The sequence below is a fragment of the Perca flavescens genome, chromosome 3, assembly GCF_004354835.1.
Source record: "Perca flavescens isolate YP-PL-M2 chromosome 3, PFLA_1.0, whole genome shotgun sequence".
NCBI classification, from domain to species: Eukaryota; Metazoa; Chordata; class Actinopteri; order Perciformes; family Percidae; genus Perca; species Perca flavescens.
In genome coordinates, this window is record NC_041333.1 from 32,931,468 (window position 1) to 32,942,446 (window position 10,979).

A 10,979-nucleotide genomic window follows, 5' to 3' on the forward strand; every position below is an offset into this window, starting at 1 on the left:
AGTGAATACATTGCCAGCGAAATCCGCAGGAAGTAACAAATTGAAACTTAAGTGTCAAAAACAAATTGTTTCATAAAGAACGAGCGAGCGCCTTCTAGGTTAAGTTGGACTCACCAGTATTTAATACCTCTCGCCTGATTTTCATATACAGCTTAAGATTGTATCCAAAAAGTGACTGCTGCTTATATTTGGTTATAAGTGTACAGCATAATGCAGCCTCAATAAGATATGAAAACACTCCTCCATATTATGCTTGTCATAGATGTAGAGCTTACCTCTATAAGTATTTCAACTGTTTTCGCGTAGTCAGAAATGTGAATTAAGTGAAAAATCAGTTTTATATCAAACTGAGGAAGAAAATATTTTATATATGGAGAAAAATAAAAACTCCCATTAACAAACAATAAATGCAGCCATTTGTATTTTTTTTTCTAAATCGCAGTACGTGAAATTTGTGAAGTTTACTGGAAAGTGCCCATTAACAATCGAGCAATTTGTAAAACAGTGGGACATTAGTTTTTTTGTTGATTGAGACCTAAAACGATAACACAGCTTGTTAAAAATTAGTGAAGCTATTCCTTAGAGAGGTACAGAGCGGTAAATGAGAGAGCTGAAGTTGTGTGTTGTTGAGCTGGCAGATAAGAACCTGCTGCTTACAATGAACCACATGATGTATTCTGTATGGACAGTATGCTAGCAGTGCAGCTTTGCTTAGAGCACTATGTACATGGAACACGAAGGAATATAAAGAATGAGGTCATAAAGAAAGAAGATGAGTCTGCATTAACCAAAGCTGTCGTGTGTGTGTGTGTGTGTGTGTGTGTGTGTGTGTGTGTGTGTGTGTGTGTGTGTGACTCAACGCCAGAAGATTTTGTTGAAAGTTCCATGATTTTTCTGAAACCTTATTTGCGGTTTTACTTTATTGGATGATGTTGTCGTTTGTCGTTGTCAACTCTCTGCATCTGCAATATTCCTTTTTTTCTTTCCTTCTTTCTGTCTCTTAATTAAAGAGACTCACACACATCTATCACATAGTAACAATTATGCTGCACCCAAGTCTTTCTTTCTTTCTAAGTGCCTCCATCTCCCTCTTTCTAAACTGAATATGAGATAATAAACCCTTTACATTAGAACAAATCTTTATCCATGTTTAATAAGGTTCAAATGTTTGGTACTTCCTCTTAAATTAGACAACTCCCTTTAATTTAGCCATTAATGGCTAAGAAGGGGAAATGTTCGTTAATGAGGAGATGGAGGTTTTAGTGATTTTATAACCATTAAATTGATCAAATGCTATTCACTTGACCTGACAGAGAACAGTGTGTGCCGCAATAGAAACCAGTGAACACAGTAGCACAGCCATATTGTGATGGCAGGGAGAAATCATTTATGTTGCATTAACAGTTGCATTTTGTCAAATATCTAGGTTTTTTATGTCCAGCAGCAGCAACTGTAGTATGTTTGAAAGAGAACAAAAAGAGCAACAGGGGAGCAGCCATAGTCATCACAGCTTCAGAGAGAACAGCTGAAACTTAAACAACATAAAATCATAGGCAAGAACATCACAGTGCCTCTCAGAGTTTTTTTTTTCCTGCATCTACAAACTGAAACAACCAAATGATCTCTCCTAATAAGAAGTCAGGGAGAGCCACACCCTCGACCCCACTGGTTCAAAAAGTTCCCTTTCTACCCCCACTGTCTGCATGGAAATTCTACTGGTTTTGTACCGTATCACAATCAGCAGATCGTTATGGTTTATGATAACAGACCACAAGAATAAAGTTTGGCTTCATTATAATTACATTTCATCAGAAAGGCGGGGTAATCTAGAAACACTTAAGAACTCCATGCAACAGAGGATCCTGAGTTCAAGGCCTGCTTTTCCTGAATAGATTGATCATTAAAACAAACAGGATTTAAACTAAGTAAAAACAATTATCTGCTCTCTAGCTTTGTTGTTCTAGATCATTTCTTTCACTTATTTATTTAGGTGTTTCCTTTTAATTTGTATCTCATCTGTACTGTCAGCTTCAAATCATTCGCATTCAATCGTATTCATACAGCGTTCTCGCAGGTGTGGGTGAATCCGGGGTTAGGCTCAGAAATCAAATTCATCTGATATCGTGGCTGCTGATACTCAAATTAAAGGGACATGCATGAAGGGAACTTGCATGCACACACAAATACCCCCTGAAAAGCAGACACCCCAGTGTGAGACACACGCACACACATGCACACTTAGCCCAATTAGCTTGGATGACCACCAACAGCTTATATAAGTTTATGTAACAATGCTAGCAGACTCTGTGTGTGTGTGTGTGTGTGTGTGTGTGCATGTGTGTGTGTGTTGCAACCAGCTTGCCCTGATACCTAAGCCATGCCTGTGTTGCACCACCCCGCAGGGCTGCACATAATAGTTTACACCACTAACTCAGTAATTAGCACCCAATCAAAAATAGTGACGAATGATCAATTCAAGTTATAAGAGACCACAACAATCTCCTAAAATACCTTTCTGCCTTTTTCTAACATCATTGTTATAATTTGATATTTATTTGATATTTCTCATACTTTTTAAAAATCTTTATGTCTTTTAACAACTTGTTTTAATGATTATATATATTTTTTTTATCTCTTTAGGCTTTTAAATTGTTTTTGCTCTTTGTGTCTCCTGTTTTTAATGCTACATAAATTAAGTTCATTATTATTATGTTAATTAATAAAATTTAAAATGGTCATTAAGTTTTTATTTTTTCAGTGACTTCTGTGTGACAGATAGGTGTGGAGCCTGACAACTTCCTTTTTGTTCTTGCTCCCCATGCTCTGGGTGGGGGCCAGCAGGGGCATAGCACAACATTCTGGGTAGAAAGGCATGTTCTATGGGCCCCTCCCCGCATCCACAGCTATTCATTCTAGCATCTTTTTGGGCCCTCCTCACACGAGGGCCCTGGGTACTCAGTCCCCTTCCCCGCCCCCCCAGTCCCACACCTCTGGGTGTCAGAGGTCAGTGATTCAGTGTGTTGCTCAGTCTCAACACCATCCCACTGACAGTGAACCCCTTGATCTAAAATGCATTGTGTCCACTGTCTCACCTTCAACCCCACTTTTAAAAAGCTGAGGACAGAAACTGTACTCCTACATGTGACCATTCGCACAGCACTGGGTTTCACTGTGATAAGCATTAACATGTGTTGTCATATGCTTATAAACGTGTGAAGTCATTAGAGGTTGTGTTTACTTGTTTGCATGTGTTTGTGTATTCTCGTTCTTTTTTATTTGTGTCACATCCACTCACTCTGCCAGACATGCAATTGCCATGCTTACATAATCTCCAACGACCGTATTATCATGCTATCATAAACAACTACAATGAACGATTCCCAATTATCCTTGTGAAAGAAAAAGACAAAAAAAGACAGACCAAACTATGGAATCGGGCGTGCAAAGGTCACAGAACCCGAGGTAAAGAAGGCTGCATCCATGCATGGTGAGAACGTAAAGGAAAAGAATGTGGACCTCACCTTTGGTTATTTCATGTTGTCAACGTCAAAGTCTGCAACCAAAGCCCGGAGAAATCATAATCATAAGCAGGTCTGCGTCTAGGAATTGTTGTCCAGAAGTGTCCCGACGGCAGTCGAATAACGCGATGAATCCAGCATGGTTTATTGGAAAGATCCACGGAGCGCACATATAGTCTGCGATCACAGGCTCAACCCGCTCTCTCTCTCTCTCTCTCTCTCTCTCTCTCTCTCTCTCTCTCTTCCTCTCTCTCTTCCTCCTTCTCACTCATTGACCTAAAGGATGGCAGGATGTTTGGGTTTCTCTAAGTAAAAGCACCTGCTCACTCGGGCACCTCCCAGGAAAAAAATCTTGAAATTAATCTGCAAGTGCAATTGGATTTGTATGATCATTGAGGAACTGCTGAGTGTATACTACCAGTCTACTATTTAGCTACTACTACTACTACTGCCTACTTATAATAATAATAATAATAATAATAATAATAATAATAATAATAATAATATTTAATTAATTAACCTATGTTTTAGTAAATGTGATTATATCATTAAAAAAAATGCAGAAACTCAAGGTGGCATACAGTATAATGATGGCATGAGGCTGCTGCTTAAAAATATATCAAGCCTAGAGAAGATTATAGGATGCAACAAGAGTCCAGAGCTTCAGATTATCCATCATCATTTCATCAAGAGGAACATTTTTAAGTAAACGTGATCAATCTAATAAGTTACCACTTGCAACTTTAGCGCAGAGAATACCAAATACTCCATGCAGTAAATGTATTTACTTTACTTTATTCTTTATTCAGGACACAAAAAACTGTCCATAGCACAATACAAAACATAGCAAAAGACAGACAAATACAAGACAAAACACACACAATAAGAAATGACTACAACAGACAGATTTCCACAATACACAAAAAGAGTGTTCAGATATTAGCAACTCAGTTAGTCACATACACATATACATCTGTACGTGAGATCCCCGAGTACAGCAGGACAAGTGGATACATCAACACTTACAAACTTTTGGCTTGCGCTGCTCCATCGTGGCATTTTAAGTAAAATATGCTAAAAAGTGTAAATTGTGTGGGGTGGGGATCAACAGTCCATCACTCTACTTTCTAATGAGCATTTCCCCTCAACAAGATGGCAGGTTGTAAAAAATAACCCAGGGCCAGGGTTATCTGTCAAAAATGTTGGTTTGCCTCTATACCTTTGATTTCTGATCAATGACGTGTCACCACTGCATTGGCCAGTCAAATATGTGCAAATAGCTTACACATTACTGTGCAAAATGTATGCAATATCTTTGCTAGTAAGCATCAACACAGCTGTCACTGACTTCACGATAAACCACTGTGATGTGTCTGATGTGTAATAACCCTTTAAACTCAACTTTCTACTGTTTTAATTTTTACTTCTGTTTTATTTCCGAACATTATAAATAAAAATAATTATTGCTTTGGTGAGGTGCGTCTTTAAAGCATCGACCAATTTAAAATGAATGAGAAACAGTTTGGTGCATAGCACCGTGGTGTAAATTCAGCAGATGTTACATAGTACGTATGTTGTCTCAGGCCCCGTCACTGAGGACGCTTCTGCTGCAGCATCTTCACACAGGAAAACAGATTCAAAAAAGAAACTTTCTCTGACTGACTCCCTTTTTATAATTTCAGTATAAACACGGGTCAATCACACCCATGTCCTGTCAAAATATTCCAACAAGAAGTTATCGGCTGATGTGAGCTGAAAGATGAAGAATTGTAGACTATGTGTTGAAGTGTTTTTACATGTATTGGACTCCAAGGGTGTGTCAGTTTTCATACCATAGATGTACACATATACACAATGACAGACGTTTGGAACATTTCAACATTTCAAGACGGCCCTCTATAGCCTGCTGATTGTACTGTGTTTGCTCTTCTCTTGCACGTACATGTAAGTGGGGCAGTAGACTTGAGCTCTCCTACCGTTTTGTTTGGTTCCTTTATCATTTTCCACCAACGCCCTCACACTAGCCTGGTTGACACCAGACCCTTCTCGGTTGTAACTGAGAGTGGGTCAGGGGAAGGTTCATTCACAGCCCATTTCCAAATGGGACGTCACCAATGAATGCCGCTCAAATGCCTCTGGGCGCAATTGGATAGTCCTTCAACCAATCAGATCAAACGATCCGGGTGACGTAGCAGCGACAGCGGCATCAACGGGTTGCTGCGCTTCGGTAGCCGTCATGTTGAATGTAAACAAAAAGCTGCTCGCCGTCGCTGCGCTATCGTCATCGCGTAAAGCCATTTTTCCAGGCTAGCCTCACACCATACTTCCCACTCAACTCACTGACTTTAAGGCCACTGCCTTCCACATCTCATCTCTTTTGTGATTTCATTCATGTTTTTGTAAATAAATCACTAAATTTAACTGCATTTTTGGTGTCTAGTAGTCGTGTCCTTCAGACACTATGATTGACTGTTTACTATTTTTGTCCTGAGAGTTGCTTCTCTGATGCATTGAGCTCAATGCAAGAAGTGCAACTTTAATGTGGCCTAGCCAATTAGTTTGACCAGCAAAGAATAACTTCAATTTCCATATGGTTGTGACAAAAGTGTCCATCATCCTCAAGTATTTTAAACTATACATAGTTTTGTCAATGTTTATTTTATTCATTGTTAGTTAATTGTAGTTATTTTATTTTTTACAGATAACATTTTAATTTAGAAATTTACCAGGATTCTGGATTAATGTGCATGCCATTAAAAAAGGTCATTGGTTGCTGCTGTTATTTATCATTTTATGAATGTACAGTTTAAGATCAGTTGCTGGATATAATAGTTTTAAAATTGTGTTTCAACTGCGCCTGGCTCGAGAGCAATGTCAAGTACCCCGAATGTGGGACGTGGACTGTCCGTTGTCCCGCTGCAATTTGATTGGCTGTTTGCCAAGTAGGCCTACGCTACTTTTGCCATACGTTGCCATATTGGCACGTAGCCTAGTTGAACCGTGAACGTGAACGATGTGGATTCTCTTTTACAGCACACGTTTGAAAGTCTGTCTTTTAAAGAAACAGATCTGTGATTAAACACCTCGGTGCCCGCTGACCAGCCGCGGGTTATTGTTGTCATCCAAACCTCTGATGGAAATCAGCAGATTTAACTGGAGTGGTTCTCCAGGACAAAATGGCTACCTGCTAACGTTAGCTTGTCAAAGAAGATGCTTTTTATTTTTTTGGCTTGCCGTGTGTTTTATTCGGAAGGAGATGACACCTGCTGAAGAACAGGCTTTCAGAATCTTACCCTTTTTACTGAGAGGATTACCAAACATGAAAGCAGCAGGACCACGTGGTAGAATTGGGCCAACATAGCTAGCTAGCTAGCTACCCAAAGTGACAGCGCATACGAACGGGGAATTGAGCAGCAAATTGAGGAGAACAGGTAGGCCTATGTGCTCACTCGGATTATCACCTCACCTTTTTATTTCTTTTTTTATTTCTTTTATGAAGAATTCAGTTAACAAACAATAAATTACCACAAATCGTAAGACATATACATAGATAAATGCAAATAATATAATATGAAAACGAGTATGAAAGTGATAATTAAACAAACAAATAAAAAAGAAAAATAAAGAAGTGACGGACTTACAAATTTCGTTAATGATATTGACAGCAGATGTTCTTCATTAAATAGTTTTGAGTATAAATCAGTTGTTACAATATTACATACGTTTCTATCTTTACATTCGAATGTAAAGATAGAAACGTATGTAATATTGTAAATCTCTTTATTTTATTAGGGTAGTTCCATATTTACAAATCAAACTTTTCCAAATCAAGACCATGTTTTAAGAATATGTTTCCCTTCAAGTGTAATGGTATGTGTTGGTTTAGATATCATAACATTTTCAAAACTTTTCCAGAATATAATACAGAATGAACAACCCCCAAAAAAAGATGGTTTAAAGATTATTGTTCTGTTTTACTAAAACTACAATAATGATCAACAGGATTATCACCTCACCTGTGTTAAACCATGTAGGAAATGTGACATAGCGCTTTATATTTCGAATTGTGTAATTTTCTGTTTTTTGCATCTGTACAAAGTAGCCCATCTTTAGTTTATTTCCTATTAAAACGCCACTGGCAAGGAGAAGTTACTTTGTTTGGATGAGAGGGTGCCCGTTAAGTGATTGATATCATCCGTATGTTTCAACAGCGGTAGAGCAGCTCTCCTGCTCATTAAAATAAATGGAAGGAAAGAGTGAAAAAGAAATAGGCCTATTCATTGTGTGTGTGTGTGTGTGTGTGTGTGTGTGTGTGTGTGTGTGGGTGTGTGTGTGTGTGTGGACCCTTCCCTCAGGGCAGATAGTGTTTTGCACCAAGAATGTGTTTCTTTTTGTCACAAATGAGTATGACTTAGCCGTCGTTAGGCATCACTCATTCTGTACACAACCAGAGACCATTAATCCTCATTAGAGGGGATCACACAGTATGCTTCCCATCCAAAACAAAATGATTAATGGTGAGCACTTCCCCTAGGAACATCACACTCGGTCTATATGCAAACCATGTTCCTGCATATATACTCAATCTTCAATACAATACACGTGTCAAGTACTTCACCACCTTGAGATCAAACCCATAGTCCCTCTACACCTTCTTCAAATAATTAATTCTTTCCCTGATGACTTATTGGCCACTAGCCATTAGAGAAATATGATCTGAAAATGAATCAACCAAGCAATTTATTTATTAGGCTGTATTCTCATCCATATATTCCATGTAGGCCTATAGGCTACTGGTATGTCTCTGCTCCCCTGATGTTCACAGCTTGCCCTGTGTCTGCTGGATGTGTAAATGTTGTTTAATGCCGCTAGAGAGAGAAATACACTGATTCATCGGTATTTGAAAACACAATATAGCTATTTTAAGTAAAGGTCATAGTTGATATACAAATCGTTTTTTCTCTATTCTTCACTAATCAAACTATATCACTTGTAACCTTCAAGCTACTTTTTAATATTTGAAAAACAACAAAACATACATATGCCTGCCCACCCTATTGTAAAATCACACAGGGCTGTTCAAAATAGGGGGAGATACTAACTTGAAAGTGATTAATGAGGCATGATAATTAAAGACGGCTGCAATAGGTTTTGCTTGCAGGGTGTGACAGAGTTACAGAGACGTGCCTTGTGAACATAAGAGGATTACAGGTGGGTAGAATAAACTAAACCTGTAGCAACAGGATGAGACGTTGGTGGCAAGAAGGGGCTCCTATGTTTGAACATTTCAGTTGTTGCTACAGCTTGTAGCCACAGACAGATGTAGTGTGTAGTACATTGACCTGTTCTCATGAAATGAAACCCCTGCAGGGGAAACATGTGTTGAGCACAGAACTGATGAAGGCTCTGTGCTGCAGCATTATATGGCATTTCAGTTTGTGTCAGGGCTCTGAATATTTTGTCACTTCCCTTTGGCATCCTCCTCTTCCCCTATAACTAAATTCAATGCTCCCACCTGCGCCCGCATACACACACACACACAACTCTGCAGTCCTGACTTTCACGCATTTAAATCCTGGCATTGCCCTAATTAGAATTCTGATATTCTAAAAATCAACTATTATTGACTGTTAAAGAAAATCTGATCTGCTGTTTGTTAAAACTTTAGTGTGTAACTTTTTGATATTAATGAACGTCCGTTACATTCAAGCCATTGCCAAATGAGTTGCTACAAAGCTAATTAAGACCATCAGCTCCACACAACTCTCTCTGGATTTCTCAGTATGGCTATGTTCAGAAGATTGTGGCGTCCGGCGACTTTCCCGCGCAGAAACTCGAGTGAAGATAAATATCTCTTCTGAAGAGTCCATCATGTTTTTTTTATGGCGACTATCAACTGCATGGAGGGTCGGGGGGGGCGTGCCGATCACTGAAGGCTGTATCATGTGGACTCGCCGACAGTGTTGTTGTCATCACCTAGAATTCCTCATGGGGGCGACAGAAACTACGCACTATAGCTTTAAGCATCAGTTATGTTTAGAGAACTGAAACTACTTTGTTGAGTTTAGGGAAAGATTGCACCGAAGAAAGCACTTTTTTTTTTTTTTTTTTTTTTAAGGTGAGGACAGTTCTAACTTATTTAAAAAAAAAAAAAAAAAAAAGTAAAATAATCCAGGCAACAGATTGGTCTACACCAAGAGATGTGAGAATGTGTGCTGTCCCCATCACTGCTGCGAGAGGCCACAGTTCATTTAAGATCCAGCTAGAATCAACCAAACATAAATCTGTCAACCATGGAGGACGATGCACAGATTATGAAAGAGCTCTGTTGTTTGTGTGCAATTGTCCATGAGCCTGTATCTGTGTTTTGTGTGTTTGTAGTGTTAACTGACCTGTACAGCAATTCTACCTTGTGATAACATGGAGCTGGGGGATAATGTGTGTTATGTAGTTTTAACCGGATTTACATTCCTCCTGTTTGAACAGTAAATAAACGCAGTCAAACAGTCGTAAATGAAGGCAAAAGCAAACAATACAAGTCATGTTAAACAAAGCAGGCCAGATATACACAAATGCGCACCATGCCATTAAGAATTTGTATTCATCTCACAGTGGCAGAGAGATGATAAAAAAAAAAAAAAAAAATGACCAGAGCAGATGATTAGGTTTTTATGCTCCTCAAGCAGCTTCATATTTCTCGTTTTCATATTTCTGCACTCTAAGGGGGGTTATGTTTTATAGGATGCCAAAGCAAGGAAGATGAAATAAAGTCCTAATATACAGGACAAAGAGAAATTGCATTATTAAAACGTATGAATATAATGTCCTAGTCCAAAGTTATACTTGCCAATAGCTAATCAAAAATTTCTAATATCACAAAGTAGAAATGTAGAATAAATGTGGTTTAAAAAGTTTAAAGTTCTTTCTACTATGTAAGTATCTCATAAGTAACATTATGAGAATAATGTACATAACTTCAGGTCTCTTCTTGTTCAGACTTTTAGCCCTTCCAAAGTCCTGACTATTTTAACCATGATTCTCTTACATGCTCGACAAATACTGGGACACATTTGGGGATGGGGCATCATTGGTAGCAAATATTTAAGGTATAAGCATCTATAGGTGAAGTAATCTAACCCTGCAGTTTACTGTTGTTGGCTTATTTGGTGCGACTTGGCGGTAGAAAACGAAACGGTACGGGCGTCGCGGTTCGGTGCATGAATTTACACGGAGAATACACGGTATAAAAATAAATAAAACTTGCGTGCAAATTAACTAACGTAATGCGGAACTACTGTAATGCGGAACTACTGTTAGATACGCGGGTTATTCAGGGACACCTTAGCGCTGATTGGCGCGCCGTATGTAGCCCAGCTCCACCTATACATGCAGTTTTAGTGAGTCAGAGATAGTAGCACTAGTGTTACCAACTTAGCGACTTTGTCGCTAGATTTAGTGACT

The 10,979-nt window shown here is 38.7% G+C and overlaps 1 protein-coding gene across 1 annotated transcript in view; it reads right to left on the bottom strand.

Annotated features, from left to right (window-relative positions):
- The window catches only part of gipr (gastric inhibitory polypeptide receptor), a 16,300-nt gene extending 12,606 nt beyond the window's left edge, over nt 1-3,694 (bottom strand). The window contains exon 1 of the mRNA XM_028573732.1: nt 3,522-3,694. The gene's annotated coding sequence lies outside the window, so the exon portion shown is untranslated. The remainder of the gene's footprint in view (nt 1-3,521) is intronic.
- Between the last annotated feature and the right edge of the window lie 7,285 nt (nt 3,695-10,979).